This window comes from Chrysemys picta, chromosome 10 (assembly GCF_011386835.1).
Source record: "Chrysemys picta bellii isolate R12L10 chromosome 10, ASM1138683v2, whole genome shotgun sequence".
Taxonomy (NCBI): domain Eukaryota; kingdom Metazoa; phylum Chordata; order Testudines; family Emydidae; genus Chrysemys; species Chrysemys picta.
The window spans coordinates 25,614,498-25,637,903 of NC_088800.1; the positions used below are offsets into that span (position 1 = coordinate 25,614,498).

General features: G+C 40.6%; 1 protein-coding gene and 1 long non-coding RNA gene across 2 annotated transcripts in view; both read right to left on the minus strand.

The window, feature by feature from the left end:
• Positions 1-23,406, minus strand: part of RFX7 (regulatory factor X7) — a 107,826-nt gene that overhangs the window by 83,809 nt on the left and 611 nt on the right. The window lies entirely within an intron of this gene.
• Positions 8,229-23,401, minus strand: LOC135973732 (uncharacterized). Its single transcript, XR_010590715.1, has 2 exons — positions 10,222-23,401; positions 8,229-8,747 (listed from the first exon to the last, which is right to left on the minus strand). It is a non-coding gene; the product is annotated as an uncharacterized LOC135973732 (long non-coding RNA).

Genomic DNA, 23,406 nt, shown 5'->3' on the forward strand with positions numbered 1-23,406 from the left:
TTCACATTTGAGTTCTTTTCAGATTTGTTACCTAAAAAGAATGGCTCAGGTTTGGGAATCTCCCTCACATGCTCAGCTGTGAAGACTGATGCAAAGAATTCATTTAGTTTCTCTGCAATGGCCTGATCGTCCTTTAGTGCTCCTTTAGCATCTCAATCGTCCAGTGGCCCCACTGGTTGTTTAGCAGGCTTCCTGCTTCTGATGTCCTAAACAATTTTTTTGCTATTACTTTTTGAGTCTTTGGCTAGCTATTCTTCAAATTCTTTTTTGGCCTTCCTAATCATATTTTTACACTTCATTTGCCAGAGTTTATGCTCCTTTCTATTTTTCCTCACTAGGATTTAACTTCCACTTTTTAAAGGATGCCTTTTTGTCTCTCACTGCTTCTTTTACTTTGTTGTTTAGCCACGGTGGCTCTTTTTTGGTTCTCTGACCATGTTTCTTAATTTGGGGTATACATCTAAGTTGAGCCTCTATTATGGTGTCTTTAAAAAGTTTCCATGCAGCTTGCAGGGATTTACTTTTGGCACTGTACTTTTTAATTTCTATTTAACTAACTTCATCATTTTGTGTAGTCCCCCTTTCATAAATTAAATGCTACAGTGTTGGGCTGCTGTGGTGTTTTCCCTGCCACAGGGATGTTAAATTTAATTATATTATGGTCACTATTGCCAAGCGGTCCAGCTATATTCACCTCTTGGACCAGATCCTGAGCTCCACACTTAGGACTAAATCAAGAATTGCCTCTCCTCTTGTGGGTTCCAGGACTAGCTGCTCCAAGAAGCAGTCATTTAAGGTGTCAAGAAACTTTATCTTTGCATCCCGTCCTGAGGTGACATGTACCCAGTCAACATGGGGATAGTTGAAATCCCCCATTATTGTTGAGTTTTTTATTTTTATAGCCTCTCTAATCTCCCTGAGCATTTCACAGTCACTAGCATCATCCTGATCAGGTGATCGGTAATATACCCCTCCTGCTATATTCTTATTATTAGAACACAGAATTACTATCCATAGAGATTCTATGGTACAGTTTGGTTCATTAAAGATTTTTGCTTCATTTGATTCTACGCTTTCTTTCACTTATAGTGCCACTCCCCCATCAGCACGACTTGTTCTGTCCTTCCCATATATTTTGTACCCTGGTAGTACATTGATTATCCTGAGAGAGTGGCAGCTGCTGACTAAGGGCCCAGCTCTGAAGGCAGCAGCGCAGAAGTAAGAGTGGCAATACCATACCATGCCATCCTTACTTCTGTGCTGCTGCTGGTGGCGGCTCTGCCTTCAGAGCTGGACTCCTGGCCAGCAGCTGCCCCTCTCCGGCCGCCCAGCTCTGAAGGCAGCACTCCTATCAGCAACAGTGCAGAAATAAGGATAGCAGTGCCGCAACACCCCCTATAATATCCTTGCGGATCCCCCTCTTTTTGGGGGGGGGGTGTCAGGACCCCTACTATTACAACACCATGAAATTTCAGATTTAAATATCTGAAATCATGAAATTTATGATTTTTAAAATCCTATGATCATTAAATTGACCAAAATGGACCGTGAATTTGGTAGGCCCCTAATTATTATACAGCGGATATCACTAACCACACCAAATTGATCTTTTTGTGCTTTTACACTGCAGCTGCACTAGCCCACAGAGTGGAGAGAATCTTGCAGTACTCCACAGGGCAGGGCCTTCGGTGCTGACGTAACTGCCCATCATCACTGAATGACAACCTTAAAAGGAATTAACTAGTTGTCTTCAGCTAGTCTGTGCAGCTGGCCTCCCCTCACAAATGAAATGAAAGGGGTCCCGGCTGCCGCACGGGGGGACTCCACCGCCAACTGCTGGCCCTCATGGCTTGCCCCTGCACCGGGGGACTCCGCCGCCGCCGCCGCCACCCCCCCCCCCCCCCCCGTGGCTTGCCGCTGCACCTGGGGACTCTGCTGCCCGCTGCTGCGCACGGGGCGGCAGCCGGAGTCCTGGGCTCCGGGGTGCAGTGCAGTTTAATCGTTAACCGTTAACCAAAACCCATCAGACTGATGCTTATCAGTTAACCAGTTAAACTTTTACATCCCTAATTGTATCCCATATCAATCTTCGACTTCCTGTTGTTGTAAAGGAATGAGGCATTTTTCAAATATGACATGCTTAAAGAGCTTTAGAAAAAGGTTATTACATTAACTGTCCCAGTCTTTAAGGATTTTGTTTATAAAGCTTGAGTCGCCTTGGCTGAATTGTAGCTTACTCATGGACTCTAGGGCTTGTCTAGGGCTGACACACTTACATCTGTTGAAACTTGTGCCTGTAAAGCAGGCTTAAACAGCTACGAGTGTCCATTCAAAGTTGTACCAGTTTGACTAAGTTGGTACAAAAATCACATCTTCAGCTATTCAGTATAACTTTGTATAGAGCATGCCTAACACTGTATTTGGAGACCTTCTTTGTCTTGCCTATACTCAAAGAGCCTGTGCTGTTTTATGGATTCCCAAACAAGGAAGAGGACTGGAAGAACTTCATGTTAGGTTTGCCAGGGAGAACACATGATGCCAGATAACTTCCTATACATACACACACCACACATGTGGAGATGAGAGCCATGTAATATGCATTTTTGACCACCTCCTCTGCCTACTAATCTACCTTTGCAAAGACTAATTCCAACATGGAGCAGCCAAGCAGCTAACATTAAAGTCCGCCAGATGTTTCCCTCCCCTAAAATATAACTCGTCAGAAAAATTCATGCTACCCATACAGGACCTCTAATCAAGTTAAGGTTCAATGTTTCATCTTTTCGGGACTATTATGACAGGCATTTAAACAACTAGGCATGGGGTCAATCCCAGCTTTACATGGAGTACACAACACATGAAAGGCCCTGACATTTTAAGTGTACATGAGCTATTTTAGTTCACTTTTTCCATTTCAAATCTCTCCCCCATACTTAATAGTAACTAATGCACAGGGTTCGCAGGCACAGGGTTACAAAAGGAACCGTGATACATTTTTTTAAAACCTCTAAACTTCAGGTTTTCTTTGCAACACATGTAGCAGAATAAATGCTAGCATAACATGAAGGATTTATCAGCACCCAAATGGGAGGACCTGCATAACTCTCGTTTCTTTGTTCAAGATAACATACCTCTCCCAAACTCATGCCAATAAAGCCTTTAAACTACATCACCTATTTTCAGGCTATGTCTATACTTAAAATGCTACAGCAGCACACCTGCAGCACTGCAGCTGCGCTGCAGTAGCACTTCAGTGTAGACACTCACTACAGTAATGGGAGAGGTTCTGTAGTTAATCCACCTTCTTGAGAGGCGGTAGCTAGGTTGATGGCAGAATTCTTCCGTCAATCATCTATACTGAGGGGTTAGGTTGGCTTAACTACATTGCTCAGGGGTGTGGATTTTTCACACTCCTGAGTGATGTAGCTGGGTCAATTTAACTTTAAGTGAAGACCTATACTACGTTTACATGAAAAAATGAAGAGAAACATAAAACAAAAAGGCTGCTCTTCATCAAAGACCCAAGACAGGTCTCCTAAAAAACTTACAGTAAAAGCTGAAATTTCTTATGTGAAGTGCCACTTGTTTGCACAGCACAAGGAGTTCAACTCAGGACAGGATTACAGACACAAAAATACCAATCAAGGAAAAGACAATATTTACCTAGATGAACTTTAGAAAGTCACCTGCTCAGTCTGGTACATGACTTGCTATCGCTTCATCTTCAAACAACTAACAATTTTTTTGAACTGTTTGCATAAGTACTATACTGAGGTGGACAGTAATCTCTGTTTGACCATTAATTCCGAAAAGAGGGCTTCTCTAAAAGAGGGTTGTGTAATTGATTATACTGGATTTTCACACCACTGAATCCTCTCAAAAATGTAATGGAGAACAGACTTGGGCATCAAGGGGATTGACTCTCTCTTGTGGACATGACAATGTCTTTCCCTGGGAGTTACAAATAAGTTTTTGATTTCATGGCTGTATGCCTATTTTTCAGTGTAAACTATTCAGGATATTAAAGGAATTGTTTCTATTTATTAAAAAAAGAGAAGAGAATTCAAACTATTAATATTCCAGCTTGTTTTCTGGGATTGGCAGGGAGTTGAGGAGAGAGCTCTTTTCCTGAATAGGAATCTGATAGGATGTATGTATCCTACCCCTCAGAAGAAGGTGAAAGGGGCTAATATACTTGCTTAGAAAGCAGTGCAGTTAAAACACTCATTTTAAAAAAGGATTTAGACTCATTTACATATTGCTAGTTCTTTATTTCCCCCTTTAGTCTTAAATTGCTAATGTGGACATTTATTATTGTAAGTTTCTTAATGGTTAGAAATTCAGATTTTACATAGATTTTTTGTGTGTTTCACATTTTCAGCTTATGATTATTTTAAAAGACTAATCCACGACTACCTTAACATCCTTATGTGTGAGAAAACCTGAAACACAAGACTGGTAAGCAAATAGCTTGTACTATATTTAAAAAACAACACTACCTTCTGATATACTGAACTTCAACACCTTATAGCCATTATGCTCCAAACAGCCCACATTCCTTAGAGTCTGCAGTATGAAGTCAGTAAGGCTTTTGCTCCTAAGTCATTTAGATGCTTTTGAAAATTCCACATTTAGAATTCTAATTTATCAGGGTCCTATTTGTGAAAACTTTGGCTGGTGTATAAATTTCACAACAGCTATGATGTGTTGAAAGTGTAAGTCTTATTTGTTAACTCTGAAGCAATTTTGTTTTGAAATGGCAAAGATTGCTACTTAAAAGTTGTTAAAATATAATTTTAGTCCCTTGTGCTGCAAATACTTACACACATGCCTTAAGTACATAAATAGTCCCACCTAACTCAAGAGGACTAGTCGTGTGTATGGTTACATACTGCTTAAATATACCCGTACATAATAGTGTGGTTTTTTCTATAGCAGTTTTATGAAATTCTAAGATGATATATCCTACTACTAATGACATTAAAATAATAGTTTACTTATACACTGAAGTAATAGCACAAATTTTCAAGTTAGATATATGTACAAAGCTTCAACCTGACAAATCAAAAAATTGTGTTTTTTTTAAATCCAGTTAATTCTCCTGGCTATGAATAACTACACCTTGCCATTAAGGGAGGAATACCCCATGCTGTCAATCCTCGTTAAGTAGTCTTCTTCCAAAAAACAGGTTGGGCCATAGGCGAGACCCCTTCAATGTAAGGGGCATGCTACCCTAAGAAAAGAGGACCCTGTATACACCGTGTTAACACTTCCAAACTGTAACATGATTCTGGGCCTTTCTGCAAGCAGTCTCACCATAATATAAAATTGGAGCTTTTGTATGAGTTTGGGAAAGCAGACACACACAATGCCCATTTGGCTAAGGAAAGGTTAACTGAATTGCAAGCACAGAAACAATGAGGCTCTAACCACAGCTCTTCCCCTGACTTACTACTCCTTTGCCCTTCACAACCCTTACTATGAGTCAAGGCTTCATATTGCTATCTTGATGTACTATCATTCACCCATTTCACATATAAAAGAACTTGCATAAGATCACTTGTGGCAGGGCTAGGAACAGAACACAGATCTCCAGTACACCAGTGCCGAGTCGCTTTCACTTTGCTATCATTTTTCAGAAGGAATATGCCAAATCAAATGTTTCTGTAACCCATGCTAGTAATGTGGCTCTGCTACCCTCTAGACCACATAGCTGTTTGACTCTGCCACTGCTTCCAAGCCAGGAGATCTGGTTCTGTCCTCGCAGACAACCTAATCAGAGGCATCATTACATTTGGTTATACTATCTCCAGCAATTAGATCACAATTTGCTCCCCGAGGAAGAGAAACCAAGAATCCTGATACTCAGGATTCAACTGCTCTAACCCATGGCCAAAATGTGTTCTTTTTTTCCTTCATGGATTCATCCACAGAGGATAACAGCATGCCTTCACCACTCCAATTACTCTGATAGCAGAAGAAGAAATGGTGTGTGCTGTGGATCAAATACCGCTGATGACTTGTAGGAATGAAGAAAAATATTCATATGCTAGTATACAGGCTATTAAGTAATAATCTTATATTATTAGGGGGCGGGATAGCTTAGTGGTTTGAGCATTGGCCTGCTAAACCCAGGGTTGTAAATTCAATCCTTAAGGGGGCCACTTAGGGATCTGGGACAAAATCAGTACTTGGTCCTGCTAGTGAAGGCAGGGGGCTGGACTCGATAACCTTTCAAGGTCCCTTCCAGCTCTAGGAGATAGGATATCTCCTTTAATTAAATTTAATTTTTTTAATTTAAATTTTTTAATTTAATTTAATTGAAAAACTTATTTAAAAGTTTATTTGGATTTGTGTTAACGGGAGTGTACTTTAGGAACAGGATGTGGCACTTTAGAACATTTGAGTCTGAGCAAAGCCTGGGAGATTTTGCTTGGATGAAAAAGGAGTGGAAGATCCTGCCCGTGTAAGAGCCAAAAAGTTCAGAGCTAGATTAAGACCTTGTCTACACTACACAGTTTTGTCGATGCAAGTTAAGCTGACAATCTGAAACCACTATAATTACATCGCTCGTGCATGTTCACACAACGCTCCTTCTGTTGACAGAGCGCGTCCACAGTTGGTGCTCTAGCATCAACAGTGAGAGCAGTGCACTGTGGGTTGCTATCCCACTGTGCTACTCTCCAACTTCTACAGCTAGGAGTTGTGGGAAGACAAAGTGGATCACAGTGTATCATGGGTTTGAGCTCAACATCCCAGGATGCAGTTTTTTCCGTCCCAGCATTCCATGGGCTTCCGAATGCGTTTTGTGGCATTTTTCAACAGCCCCTGCTTACTGTGCGCCTGCCATCTGTCTGAAAGGATGGATCCCACACTGCTCTCTACTGTTGTGGTCACTGTTATGAACACATTGCGGATGGTCATATGTTATATCATGAACTCCCAATCTGAACAGAAATCAGAGTTGCCTGACCTGCTGTGTGCCATGGAAAGAAAAAATGCCACATTACTTTTGGCATTCACGGGAGCAGTGAATATGGTGGACCATTGCTTTTAGGCTCAGGAAACAAGCACTGAGTGGTGGGATGACGAGCACGGGCTGCAGAACTTTTGGATGCAGAAAATCACCTTCCTGGAACTGTGTGCGGAGCTCGCCCCAGTACTGCGGCACAAGGACACCAAAATGAGAGCTGCCCTCTCAGTGGAGAAGCACATGTCAATCGCTGTGTGGAAGCTGGCGACTCCAGACTGCTACCAGTCAGTTACAAATCAGTTTGGAATCAGGAAGTTGACCATTGGGGCTGCGGTAATGCAAGTGTACAGGGCCATTAATCACATTCTCCTATGAAAGACTGTGACTCTTGGCAATGTGCATGAAATATTGAATGGCTTTGCGGCAATGGGATTCCCTTATTGCAGTGGGGTGATAGAGGACACCATATTCCAATTTTGGCCCCGGACCATCTTGCAACGGAGTAGATCAATAGAAAGGGGTACTTCTCTATAGTATTGCAGGAGCTTGTGGATTACAATGAGCATTTCACTGACATCAACGCGGAGTGGTCCAGGAAGATGGATGACACATACATCTTCAGGAACACTGGCCTGTACAGAAAGCTGCAACCAAGGACTTTCTTTCCAGACAAGAAGATTCCAGTGGGGAGGAATGCTGAAATAACCACAGTGATCCTGGGAGACCCAGTGTACCCCTTACTTCCATGGCTCATGAAGCCTTACATGGGAAACCTGAATAGCAGCAAGGAGCACTTGACCAATAGGCTGAGCAGGTGCAGAATGACCATAGAACGTGCCTTTGGCAGATTAAAAGTATGCTGGCGCTACCTTTGTGGCAAGTTAGACCTAAATGAGGAAAATATTCCCAGGTCATAGCAACCTGCTGTGCACTCCATAATATTTGTGAGGCTAAGGGTGAAAAGTTTCCACTGGAGTGGAGCACAAAGGCGGATCACCTAGCTTCTGAATTTGAGCAGCCAGATACCAGGGCTATTAGAGGGGCACAATGGGGGAATATTCGAATCAGGGAGGCTTTGAGGCAACATTCTGACAATGAGCACCAGTAATATGTCTTTCTATACAGCACTCTGCCATGCTTTGGATAAAAATGTTGATGATTCCTGACCGGGATTTGTAGTCGGCAAATGATCAAATTGTCACTATGTATTACTACCAGCAACCACCTTGTGTAGGACACAAATAAAGACTGCTTATTTTTAACAGAGTTTGTTTTTATCAAATACCAATTAACAACACACACAAAAGGCTTGGTGGGAAGGGAGATAAGAGTGCAGGGCAGTGCAGGTTGTCATAGCTGTAAGTCCAGCTATCATTTTGGAAACTGTCCAAAGGGATGGAGTAAACAGGGGACCAAACCGTTCCAGGAAGTTGCAAGGAATGTGTGGAAGGAATCTACGGAGGGCATGGAAAGCAGTTCTGTACCAGCTGCAGGGCAGGGTCAAGCATGCATGTGTTCTGCCTGGAGCGTGATTAGGGACTTCAACATGTCTGTTTGCTCCTCCATCACTTTTATCATCCGTTCCTGGCTCTTTACAATGTCCTCCTTGCTCTCCTTTCAGTCCTGCCTTTCTATTTTAAATTTTTACTTCAGGGTCTCTCTCCATTCCCTGCGTTCTCTTTTTTCGGCCTCTGAGGATTGGAGCACCTTGGTCATTTCCTTATCTGAGGGAGGCGCTCTGCCAGCGTGTAGGTCATTCCCCTGAAGGCCACATCTGCAGAAGCACAAGAAACAATTCACAGAAGCATGATTGTTAGTTCACACACAGCATTGAATCATTATACTAAAATACACCTCCTTTTACATACATATCACTTTCTCACTGTCCCTTGGCAAGCACACATCTTGGCGAACACCCTAAACATGGAGTTTGGTCAGGGTAGGGGGCTTCAAGATGGGGCAAAGGATCTAGGTGTTTTTTTTAAGGGGATTACTGCAGGCAACTAGGGACAATATTGTAAATTCTGCCACCATTTCCACAGGCAGGGATCAATGAAGCCGATATCTCACTCTTGAGGGTAAGCAAGGATGCAAGGGTGCATCTCCTGCACATGTGCGACTTCAGACCTGGTCTCTATGCTGCTCGCCTGTGTGCCACTTTGGTCTCTGCACCAGTGATTGCCAATTGGTGCAGGAAAGTTTCCTACAACAGGGGAAGGAACAAAGCAGCTCTGCCAAAGAACCTTCAGCAGAAGATTGGCGAATACCTCCAGGAAAGTTTCTTAAAGATCTCTCTGGAGGATTCCTGTGAAATCTCGGTGTGCATTAACACATTGTTCCACCGCAGTGCTTAGCTGCACAAGGGAATGTGGAGCACACTGAAACACAACTGGTCTTGTACATTTCCATCCCTTCACCCACTGGAGAAATGGTCTGAAGTAAATAGTAAATGCAAAGTACTCCACTTAGGAAGGAACAATCAGTTGCACACATACAAAATTGGAAATGACTGCCTAGGAAGGAGTACTGCAGAAAAGGGATCTGGGGGGTCATAGTGGACCACAAGCTAAATATGAGTCAACAGTGTAACACTGTTGCAAAAAAAAAAAAAAATCAACATAATTCTGGTATTTATTAGCAGGAGTGTTGTAAGCAAGACACAAGAAGTAATTCTTCCGCTCTACTCCACACTGATTAGGCCTCAGCTGGAGTATCATGTCCAGTTCTCGGCTCCACATTTCAGGAAAGATGTGGACAAACTGGAGAAAGTCCAGAGAAGAGCAACAAAAATTATTAAAGGACTAGACAACATGATCTATGAGGGAAGACTGAAAAAAGTGGGTTTGTTTAGTCTGGAAAAGAGAAAACTGAGAAGGGATATGATAACAGTTTTCAAGTACATAAAAAGTTGTTACAAGGGGGAGGGAGAAAAATTGTTCTTCTTAACCTCTCAGGATGGGACAAGGAGCAATGGGCTTAAATTGCAGCCAGGGAGGTTTAGATTAGACACTAGGAAAAACTTCCCAATTGTCAGGGTGGTTAAGCACTGGAATAAATTGCCTAGGGAGGTTGCAGAATCTCCATCATTTTTATGAGCAGGTTAGACAAACACCTGTCAGGGATGGTCTAGACAATACTTAGCCCTGCCATGAGTGCAGGGGACTGGACTAGATGACCACTCGAGGTCCCTTCCAGTTCTATGATTCTAGAATATAACCGAGCAGCAGCAACTCAAAAAGATCACTTACCAGGGCTCTCCTCTCCTGCATCATGCGTACCAAAGACCAACTGCTGGGACTGGCTAGACCCCTCCGGAGTGGAAATGAGGTCCCAACTTGCTGCGCCACCAGACAACCCTGCCATGGGCTCCGCATTGTCTTCCAACTCAACCTCGTCATCCATGACTTTGTCCTTGGGGTTGAGTCCACTGTCCACCGCCAAGAGCCCTATGGCTACATCGGCAGGGCTGGAGGCAGTGGAGTCACCACCAAGGATAGCGTCCAGCTCCTTATAGAAACAGGAGGTCTTTGGCACAGCACCAAAGCGATGGTTGGCCTCCCTTGCCTTCTGGTATGCCTGCCTCAGCTCCTTTATCTTCGCATGGCACTGATGCAGGTCCCGTTCGTAGCCCTTATCCAACAAGCCACAAGAAATCTGACCACAGGTATCCAAGTTCCTATGGCTAGAGCAGAGCTGGGACTGCACAGCCTACTCTCCCAACAGTGCCAGCAGATCAAACAACTCAGGTGTGCTCCAAGCAGGAGAGCGTTTGCCATGTGGAGCTGCCATGGTCAGCTGGGAAGATGCAATGTGACCACTCCACACCGAGCAAACAGGAAATGGAATTTCAAAAATTCCTGGGCCTTCAGAGTGGGAGGGGCAGATGCCTGTGTACCTGGGTGCAGGGCAGCAGAGTTCAAACTGCTGACCAGAGCGGTCAAGATGGGTATTGTGGGACACCTCCTGGAGGCCATTTACAGCGACATAACCAAGCGCGGTGTCTACACTGACACTTTGTTGATATGACTTTGCCACAAAAAACTCTACACCTCTCAGCGAGGTAGTTTTATTTTGTCGGCAAAGCAGGAGAGTTTTGTTGGCAGAAGGAGCATTGCAGTGTGTACAAACTGTGTAGTGTGGACAAGGCCACAGTAAAGTTATGTTTCCAGAAAGCCAGCTTTATTCTCAAGGTGTAACATTAGTACCTACAGGGACTAGATGCCTTAGGGCATTGCAAATGAGATACAGTCTTTCACTTGTAAAGTCACCAGTGTGAATCCTGCCCAGCTCAGCAGGGACAAAAACCCTGTTCAACTCTAATGCATGTTTGGCTTCCATATGAGCTTGGTAGTCCCAGTTCCAGCTCCCATATCACAATCTTACCATCATGGCCTACACTAGCTTGTAAACTCTTTGGGGCAGGGATTCTCTCTTACTATGTATTTATCCAATGTCTAGCACAATAGGACCCTGATCTGATAGTCTTCTAGTGAGAGTTCCAGCACTACCTGCCACAAACATCATATTATTCAAAGTTGCACAAGTACTGGTAGCTCGAACCATTTCAGTGAAAAAAGGCTCATCATGCTAGAGCCAATCTCATTTTTGGGGGGGTCTGGCTCATGATTTTTTTAATTTCTGGTACTGGCAGTACATTACAGCAGAGTTCTGAACAGCAACGAGGGTGAGGCAATCTGTTTCTCTGACCGTGGTTTCAGCATTCTCTGGAGAACAAGAACTGTTCTATGGTAAAGTAACCCCTTCTGGGGGTTGGAATAAAACTGCTTAACACTTACAGTGGTGGCATGCCTCAAGGCTGATCCTAAAGCTGGTAACATCATTGAGGCTGTCAGACAGAAAAGAGGCAATTTTCAGATTTTACATCAGAAGTTTATCGCTTGGTAGTAGGGATCCCCATTTTTAAAATACAAGTATTGGCAATGCATTTACACACACCTTCCTTAATAAAGATATCACTGTTCAACTGCAACACGCAGTGTCATCCACAGTACTGAAAGTTTAAAATGTTTTACTTCTTTGTTATTAAACATGTCAGGGCTCTTTGAGTCAGCTTGGGATATTTATTCAAAACAAACAGAACCAGACACTGAATCCTAAAACATTGTCTTGTTTTGGGGAAAAGGGAGTTGGCATTCCAACATTACCATTAACAATATAACCAAAGCAGATTTTTTTTTAAAAGGGTGCTTACAGTCCGATCCACAGAACACTTAACCCCAGATAAAGTTTAGAGACTTCAAGTTCTGGGCCTCATGTGCCTTTAACCTCACTAAGTTATTCCTTATTTCTATAGTGTTCCTCCCCAAAATGCTGCATAATGTAATTCAGCTTTTGGTCTCTATTTTAATATGATACCAATTTTTTAAAAAGGAAAGCTGAAGGTCTGCAGAGGGGTTGCCAAATTAAAACAGAAAAAAATGCTGAAGTAGTGTTTTCAGATGACTTTTGAACACGGGCAAGGAGCAGCTGTGGAAGATGTTCAGCAGGAACAAGTTACAGACGCTAGGAACCACTGCATCAGTAGCACAAACTCCTGCCAACCCAAAGCAGGTGCTGCTGGAGCACAGGCTTCCTGCCGGATGTAGTACTAGGTGGTGCTCTCAAATGTACCTAAGCAATTGCTGGCTTTAAATTTAAAAAAATATACATTCACCATTATAAACAACCAGTGTAATGTAACTGGGATGGGCAGCAGTAGTGCTGCTACTGTTTGCATTAACAGGGAAGTTTTAATAACCTGACAGTGGCAACTGCACATGTTGCTGGTACAAAGTCACTGGAGTATGGATGCGGCCCATATATATTTCTCATCTGAAAATGAATATTTTGTTCCATGTCTGAACCACCTGGCTGACCATCAAAAGAATGTGTTCAAAAAATAATGATAAAGTTTATAACTACTTTCAAACTTCCCCTGTAAGTGAAGATATGAATCCTAGCTAGCAACCAGACTTCTCTTTTTGGAAATGAGGCATCGTGACAACGAGCAGGAATATCAACCAAGAACACCTCCAGTGGGAAAATTGGGCTTGAAAGGTCTATCAGGCAAGATAATTGTGAAACACCACCTCGATACTCTATTCCACAGTAAGAAAAGATATCGTATCATATGTACATGAAGACAGGATAAAACCTGCCGGGATGCCACATTTCATGTCCTCAGAGAGGGCACACAGTGTCACCAATTTACTCTGATTCTGGATACAATCCAAACAACTAGAGGGCCATTCCAAATGTACCAACAATATCCCTTAGTTATAAGGCCCAGATTTTTAAAGCTATTTAGGCATTGTTGCGCTCAGCGCTGCAACGCCTACCTGATTTAGGAGCCTAAGTCTCATTTTCAAAAGGGATCTAGGCACATAGGAGTCTAAATTCCAAAGTGCATACAACCCGTCTGAAATTGAGATTTAGGCTCCTAAACCAGTTAGCCATTGCGATGCTGACTACAGCAACGTCGAAGTAGCTTTAAAAATCTGGTCCTAAAGCAACAGCTCCAGTCACTTACATGAAGCCTTGATGGGAAGTTCAGTAAGGCCAAAATGGCCACCTAACCTTTTTCTGAAGCCAGCACAACATCATTTTACTGCAACAAGCATAGTTTTAACTCTGTACAGATACCTGAATCCAGATGAGACTCATCTATCGTAGTGCAAATGAATCTGAAAAGCATTAAAGTAGTATTGCAAACTAAATAAGCAAGATACTCAGAGTGATACAGGTGTAAGAAATTTAAGAAGTTTATACAAAACCACAGTTTAACTACGTAGACTGCACAATAGCCGTGTACTACAGTATCCAACTGAAACAGCAGTGATCAAACAGAATACAACACATTTTTGCTTAAACAATAACAGAGTGGAGGAAATCAAGCTTTAATTTTCTACAGTTATTGTATGTAACAAATGGCATGAGTTTAATAAGTACAAGAGAACTAGTTCAGATGTATATTGGATTTTTATAGTCAAATGTTTTCAAAATTATTTTCATTTAATTTCTCAGTTATAGTTTCAACCCCCATTATCTTATTCTCTTTCCTAGATTGTGCTTTTCTTCCCAGTTCTTTGTTCTTGCTGGTTCAGGGAATTTTGGCTCAAACCAATACAGGAGAAACAAAGCACTGACTTCTGTGCTTAACTGAGGAAAGAAAATAATCCCTGTATAACTCTGAAAGCAAAGTATTTAGTACACATACTGAAAAACTGAAGATAGGTTTAAAGGTAACTATCCTCCTGGTAACATCATTACCATTAAAGACAGATGCACATCATAAAGAAAGGGTTGTTCAACCAATTTTTCCCCTTAGTTTATTTCACACATTACCACTAGAAACAAGCTTACAGTACAGTCTGGCATGAATCGTCACTGTTGACCACAAAGGGGAAAACCCGCAACTGACCTATTTCATACCTACAGTATGTAAACAATTTTTATCCAGAAAAAGTCTCTGCAGTTGATAGGAATATACTAAACAGAATTTTAGTATTCAGAATTGTTAAAATTACACAAAGTTTTTACTACCTGAAAAAAAATGTTGTTTTTGTACAGAGTTTATTCTTGCAATATTAAATTCAAGAATTAGCCAATTTGATTAATTAAATAGCTCCAGCTTCCGAAAGTCAGCAATGAAATTTATGCTTCACAGCAAGGGATAGGACTACTCAAAAGCAGGGGCCATATGTTAGATCTACTCATGGACCCCCTCCCTCCCATATGAAACTGCACAGACCACCTCCCCATCCTGTTTCACTTGTATAACATCCCTATGGCAAGTATAGCAAATAATGACATGGAAATAGTATCTGTCAGCTTTGAATTAATTTTTAGCTATCTTAATGATTTAGCAGGTAGAAAGTGCAGCTCTTGTTGGTAGTCAATGAAAGCTCACTGATAATCTGATGGCTAGCAACTAGCTTCCTATTTGCTTATAGGTAAATTCAAAGTTTTCCTATTAACCAATAGGTCTATAAGGGTTGGAACCTAGAACCTGAGAAATGGCTTCTCTCCCTACGTTCTTCCACAACGAAGATCTGTTGAGGGACTAGAGCAAGAAGTTCCAACACTCAAAAGTAAGGAGGTTGGTGGCAGGGTATTTCTGGAAAACTCCAGACTTTACTTCCCTTGTAAGTCTGGAACAGCTCCTTTCTGCTGACCTTTGGGGTAGAATTTTCTCAGTAGGAATGGCAGGACTGCTGCATTTTTATTTATTCCTTTGATTTATGCTGAATGTGGTCAACTAAAATTTGCCACTGTTGTGAGACTTTTTGCACCAGGTGCCCTGAGATATTCTAATAGGTGCCTTTTTATAAAGACAAAGTATGTATTTGTATCTATCTATTTTACAGTTGTATCAGCTTCTTAGAACTATTTTAAATTAATTAATTAACACGAGGAATGGACTGAACAAAAAACACAGATCTGGATCCTGATCTGAATTTTGCAGCTCTACCCCAATTCCAAATATTTCTGTTTGGCAAAATGTGCAGAATTAGGGTAAGAAGAGAAAGCAACATACATTAGTCATGGAAGCTGTAATCCCTTCTTTCAGGACGACAAAAATATTTCAGTGCTTTCCATGCAATTCTGGTCAGACGAATTTAAAATTAAACAGTACAATCTCCAGTAGCAGTATATTTTTTATTAAAATTATACAGCAGCTGGAAACAAAACTGGGAGTATTTTTAAAAATGTATATCAAGATTTGGGGTCAAACTTCCCACTAGCATACAGACAGGTGCAACTCCAATGAAATCAATTGAATTGCACCAGTTTATAGGGAATTTGGCCTTTAGGGCTCAGGGGAGGGTAGATTATCAGCTGAGATGACAGTCCAGACAATTCTTTGCTTATTAAAAATGAATTAGAAATGTATTCTGTGTTACAATGTTGCACCATCTGACTTGCTGTAACAAAGAGAAAAAGAAAACACCTGTGGTGGAAAGTGAAATGTTTGTGAAAAAAAAGAAATCAAATGTTTATGCTGTGAGGTCAACAATTTAATGCTCTCCTATATATTTTAAATGAAGTTAACAGTAGTGGCTCTTTGCCAAATCTCTTATTATTTGAATATGTTTTTTCAATACATTTCATTAGCTCAGTGTTTCAAAATAAATGTGAAAAAGGCTGGGTCTGATTCTCCTACAGGCAGCTTTGCAATGGCTCACTTCTGCAAAGTTATTTCTGCCATACTCAGAAAGTCAGGATCTTTTATAAAACCTCAGCTCGCTCTCAAAGGTTACATAAAGGTCAGTTTTCATTTTATTCAGATTATCTTCTAACCTTGTAAAAAAATGCCCCCAGACCTAGAGAGACTCCCTTGTCCTGGTGGGTACTCCCCATTTTGAAAAGTTGCTTCTCCTTACTCCGCTCTCCCCGCCCCCACCTTTGCACTCGCTGCCAAATGCCATTTATGCAGCTAAGTTTGCCCATTCCCTAAGGATGGAGTCGCAGGCTGCACCTGTTGATGGGAGGGATGTTGAGGACGCAGAGTTTGCCAAGAGCAGCTCCTTGCCATTGTAAGAGGCAGAGCGCTTTCTTAACCAGCTAAATGAGGGAAGACATTTTAGATGAGCAGGTGTCCTGAGGAGGAAGTCTCCCTGAGGAAGAAGGTATTCCCTTCTCCACCTCCTCCCCCTTCACATGATAGATGTGGGGCTAGCCAGCTCTCATGGTCAAGGGGCAGGCTACCTCCATTCACTGATCAAGGATGGAACACCCATTTCCACACCCAACTAAGGTAAAAGGATGACAGGCAGATGGTGCCTACCCAATCTGGAGAGAACAAGCAGTTACACCCAGATAACTCCAGCCAGAGAGGACTGATCAGGCTGACCCACATTGCAGCCAGCATGCACTGACCTAAAAAGTACACCGTCTACAATTCATTATGTATACAGTAACAGCAATATGTTCTGGACAGGAAATCTCCCTACACAGCCTATGACAGTAGAGCCACAAAACCAAGAAAAACTGAGTTAGCTACAATAACACTTGGCAATTTTACAGTACCTCTTATTTGAGGATCTCAAAAGTACTTTACAAAGGTGGGTAAACATCTCCATTTTACATATAGGGAAACTGAGGCACAATCATTGGCATGACTTGTTCAAGATCACATATGCAAGGGACTACAGGAACAGTGATAGAGTTAGGAGCATAACTAAAGGTTTGGTCTACACTTAAAAATTAGGTTGATGCAGCTACATTTGCCAGGGTCTGAAAAAACCCACACCCCTGACCAAAACAGCTGTGCCAACCTAGCTCCCTGTGTAGACATAGCTATATTGACAGAAGAATGCTTCCACTGACATAGCTAATTTTGTATGGGAAGGTGATCCTACACCAATGGAAAAACCCATTCCAGTGGTATAGACTGCATGTACTCTACAGGGTTATGCCAGCACAACTATGGCAACACAGCTATGCTGGCATAGCCTCTGTTGTGTAGATACAGCCCAAGTAACCTACTTCCCAGTCCCCTACTCTAGTCATTAGACCATCCCTTTCACTTAATTCTTTATTTGTCCCATAGTTGCTAAGTATTACAAGGGCCTCGGACTACGCTGCATTGCACAGAGCTCAATCAGACAAAAACAATACATAGATACACACACTATTACAAGTCATGGAAGTCTTCAGATACTGTCTGTACAGACACTGTCACCATTTTGAAGTATTCTGTTTGTTACACCTGTCTCCTTCCAGATGCAGAGGATCTGCACTCTGGCTGGGATTGTTGGAGGACACTAAGGGAGTTAGGTATCCGAATATCATTGAAATTTAATGCGTTGCTCCTAACTCCATAGAGTCCTTCGAAAATCCAAATCTGCACCTTTATCAATAGTCAGGTTAGGAAGCAAAACTCAAACAGATAAGTCTTCTTACTCATTAGCCAAGTATACATTTTAATGTATGCTGTAGCCCCTTGTATTTACAGGGCATCTGTGAAGCTGTACTGCTTCAATGCTGTTGATGACCCATGTCGTTAGCAGCATGTCAATATCTTAACAGCAAGACTAATACAACCTAGATACTGAGCCAAATTCATCCCCAATACAACTCCACTGACTTACACCAGGGATAATCTTGGCCTACTGTGTTGGTAGATTTAACTTGGTGGTAGATTTAACAATCAAATATACAAAAAGTCACCATGACTACAAAATTCCAATAAATATGAGAGACCAACCCCCCTCAGCACTGAAATACCAAGTTTAGTGGATGGGGGAAATTAAGAGTATCTTGTTGATAAAGTTTATATCTATACTAATTTTTTTCCCCTTTGGATTAAAACAATTTAGTTTGGGGACTTTTATATAGTAAAAAACAATGTTTCCCAAATTATGGCAGATTCTCCTTGAGGAGGCATGAAGGAGTAGCTGGGTGTGAAAGGGCCTGCAGACAAACTCAAACTGTTCTCTAAAGTTTCAGCATTTCTCCCCCCGCCCCCAATAGTTTTTAGCCACCATGATTGCAGAAGAAATCTGTCAAACATGTTTGAGCCTGAGTTTGCAGAGAGTCTGAAATAATAACTCTGAGGTGTGAACTGCCCCATTCATTTCAATAGTGATTTTTTAAATGTCAACACTTAACTATTTCACTGCCCATCAAAGCATGCAAAAAAGGAGAGATTCAAATTATGAAGGCCCACACCAGTGTTTTCCAAAGCACAGGGCATGAAGAGTTATCTGCAATGTATGAGCACCAGACATATTAATTAAGAGAGGTGTGATTGCAGGGGATGTGTGACTTGTTTCACTAGCCAGAAGAGGGGCTGTGCTTTCAAGAAATTAGGAACAATTGATATAAAATCCAGCCTAGTTTCTTAGAACAAAAACAAGAGTCTAAAATGAACAAGGGCCCAATTCAACTCCTACTGACTTCAATGGGACTTAAACTGGGCCCTACCACACATTGGAGTTTACCACTAAGCAGCCCAGCTCATGCAGTCTTGGCATAGTGCACCATACTACTAACTAAAAGACAGATCTGAGAACAAAATTATGATCAGAAACCCATACCCAGTGCTGCTTAGACAGACTGCGAATGCTTTGTGTTCTAAACTCCACACTAGTCCTCAGTGCGGTTTTTATGTCTGACATGGGGAAAAAAGCCTTCACCTCTCATGCAGAATTAATAAATCCAAATCATAACAGATGCCTTAAGGACAAAAATGAACTGCTAGGATCTAGGCTAAGTAAGCAAACCCAGGGCCTGACTACATGTGCGGATGTAACCAACAGAAGACAATTTACAACAACAGTAAACACGTATTTAATTTAATAATTTTTGCCAAACAGTCAAAATAAGGATCAAGAAAACAAAACAATTTCCACTAGCTATAGGATGTGAACTGGACCATGTGAATAGGGTAGTAAGAGAGGGTTGAAATTGCCTAAAATCATTGGGGCTACTGTTTACTGCACATAGTCCAGAATGTCAGCAAATACTTTTCTTTGTTTGCAATCCAAATTTCTTAATCTCTATCCACATCATTTTTATGCATGTCCAGTACTGTCTGATTTTTTTCCACCAATAGGATATTCTCTAGCAATCTAATGGAATTATGAGTCGACTCAAAATCCATAGCAGTATGTTTGTGTACACAGGCTCCATATATAAATAAAACACTTATTTGATAATACTATATTCTCACTCCAAAAAATTAATTGAAATTCCATTAGTCTATAGGCACAGACAGCTAAACAGGGTAAGGTTTTCCCTCCTCAGGCTTTAGTGTCTGGACAAAAAGCTATTAATATAAAAGCTTTAATGAATCTACAGTGAAATGCAAATAAGCATATTGAGGCCCAATGTCCAGGGAAGACTAAGGCAATTTACAAACCCTGATATTAATCAGAGAGTCTAGGCTCTGTAAAGACAGGTTCTTTCTAGTCTAGACTTCTAATCCGTCATTGGGAAAAGAAATCTAATATTAATTTCTGTTCTTTTCATCAGCACTGTAAGAACATATCCAATTGTCAGAGCAAGTTATATATGCGATACAAAAAATAAAAATGGACAACACTTCATTGGGCCCATTCAAGCGGGTCAGCTGAAAAAAACAATTCTGTGGATAGACAATACAGAATCCTTAATCTTTTAATCAGGCAAGAGTTAATAAGCCATAACTATCCAACATACCTGTACACAGACATGATTGTAATGCTAATGCTTCCTGATCATTTAAAAAACATTTCTACCCCTCCAATGGGCACTTAAAGTGCGAATAAAAATATTAACTTAAAATGCTGCTAAATACTTTTGAAAGTCTTCAATATGCATGCCAACCATGCTGTGAACCTTAAACACTAAAACTTAATCCAGTGTTTAGTTTTAAAGAGATACTAGATACAGAAGAGTTACTTCTTTCGTCAAACTGCATTTTAATTTAATAAACAGAACAAATTAACTATGAGCTAAGATAATGAATAACTCATTGTCCTGCAAGAGGCCTACATCACATACTATATTTATATTTGTCTGTACAGTGGAAGGACAGGCACAGACTTGTTTGTGATCAGCAAGTCCAGTATTTCAGTAGCTGCTATATCCTGCTATACTATTTTGATTGAAAATATGTTTTGCATACTAGAAACACATCTTTTAAACTAAAAATGTCCATCCACTATACTTGCAAATGGGGGGGGGGGGGGGAGAGACAGATAAAACAGTGAAGACAACGCTGAAAGGTACTCATTTAATGTGTTAAATCCTTCAGGAGTTAAAAAACACTGACCTCCTAAAACAAAAAACGTAGGAGAAAATACTCTTCTCAACAGTGATAAGTTAAAGCTACCCATAAAGATGGAATCTGGTCATTTTAGTATTATTCTCAAGAATAGCTTGTACAATACATTAACTGCCAGTACACTCCACCTACTGTAAACAGTACTATTTCTTGGGTTGGGAGCAGGGAAGAAGTGAGTTTCCAATGCATGATATAACTACTGTATGTATATTACTTTTCTTTTGCAAAACTACCTTAATTTCTGGTTAATAAGAATAACTAAATCTGCACTAATATAGTATATAAGACACTAGTAAATATTAACAAAAACAAAAAAAATCAGACGTTCAGGTGAAGACTGCTTGCTAGAAGTACAGTACTAAGAGAACACAAGGATTTCTAATGTTAGCTCTCCACAGTCAGAAAAACAAAATTTAAAGTAGGGTTTGAAAATTTAGTGCAATTTTATTATAAATAAGTTGTTTCACATATTATATGTTTACAGTATAATATGCAAGTACTGATATTGTCTGGAAGAGCTGCAGAAGTTTTAGACCTGTCAAAAAAGCTGTAAGGACAGTCAAGAAGTAAAGGTCATGTGTATATGAAGGATGGCTAATCAACTATCTACTAATTCTACAAGCCATATTGGGAGAGGAGACAACCACAATGTACTGGCGTTTTTGAAACTTCTGATTGTTTCAGATACTTTGTACTAGCTTATGCATCACCATTTGGTGAAGCTAATAAAGTTCTTTTGTACTGAAAGTGAAGAAAAGTTATTTACTCAAACACGTTACATATTTGAACCAAGCTATCTTTGAATGTAATGTTATAATACCAAAGTCTCTTTTTAAAAAGCAAGTTCTTATTAAAGGAGAGGTTTTACTTAGTAGCCATTTTGTCTTCAACTTGGACATGATACCTAATCTGAATGCAATGTAAACATGCTGTCTGAGAAGCTGATATCCAAATACCATGTTGATGGGAAGAGAAGGGGTAAAACATAAAATATGTACCACAAAAACCTATTATAAATCAGAATAATCTGAAGGTAACACAATCAGAACATCCAGGAAATTCATCAGTTAATATTGTCTCCTTAAGTCACCTCATTGCACACAAAAACTAAACAAAAGGCTGTGTGTGTGCATTAAGGACAGAGAATGTGATTTACTGTTTAATTTTAATTTCTTAGGTTTTTTTTATATCAGTTTAACTACATAACAACCCCCCTAATAATATTTTTAATATTTTTGGACTTCCTTTTAAAATCCACATTAATTCAATATACCATAAAAGCTAACTATAGTATGAAGCACTATAAACACTGGATCAGTTCACTGGCTATTAGGCATCCATAATATGGATGCTGCAAAAGTCAAAAATTATTGTGCATATGCAATTCCCAATTTTCAAAATGTACCCAAAGGGCTTAATCCACATATTGCAGGTGCCAGGCCCTTGCAATACTTCAAATAAAAAAATTGCTTTGTTTTGAGAGTGGAGGACAAACTAAACTCAATAAACTTTTTTAAAACTAGTTTTTAAAAACTAATATTAAATTCAGCAGAATGTGGGTTTACTGTGAGGTGATTTTGTTTAAAATTTGTAATAAAAATTGGATTCTTGGAAATGTCACCATGCCAAGTTTTAGCCCAGATCACATTTTAATTGCAAACCCATGGAAATAGAGGTTTATAATAGGAACACTGATACAATCTTTATTATGACATTTGCACACCTTGATGCATTAATACTTTGTATTATTGGGGGATGAGATGAATTCATATATCAAAAAGAGCCTATTAATAAGCAGAAAACAATATTCAATTATTAAGATACCTTAAATAGGTGAGGCTATATCCATTATCTTAACACAAACCTACCATAACTACCATTATCTCTGGATACAATGAATGTAAACATAGCCAACCAAAGCCTTAAGTACATTTGACTGTATATAATTCCTGGGGGAAAATGCTGGTATCCTCTAAATAAAAGAGATACACATGTATGTGTGTAGTACAATATATAGAATACACACAGGTGTGGGTATATTATATATATTTCCAAAAGGTGCGTTCTTCCCAGGAAATGCAGAACCACCACCTCTCCTAGATGGTTTATAATCTTGAATAAACACTGCAAAAACATGTAGGGGAGGTAACTAATCCTACAGATGAACAGGTTTTGCGTTGCCTATTAATATTCTTACGGACAATGGTCCGTCTGGCTGAAATTCACAATACGCTTCTTCCTCTCTGTGTGTGTGTGTGGGGGGGGGGGGGGTCTCTCTCTCTCTGCAAAGCCAAGTAAACACATTTTCCATTCCCCATCCCCCACCCCTCAGATACACACCACCATCATGCAGTGCAAGTTATCTCCCAACCTCCTTTCTTTTAAATGCACCAAGTGTTTCGATCCCTATAGATTTTAAGCAACTTGTTTTTCTGCAGCTCTAAAAAAAAAAAAAACATTTAACATTTATTTTCGGGGGGAGGGGAGGGTGGTTTCAGAGGTGCACACTGAGGAACGATTTACCCCAAAATAACCCCCCAAAACAATGTCAAGGGCCCTATCAGCGAGCCCCAGGCTCTGGCAGTGCACATGCAGAGCCTGCACGAACAAATCTCCGGCTCAGCGCTAAGCCAGCGTGCCATGGAGGCTGCTGCTGCTCTTA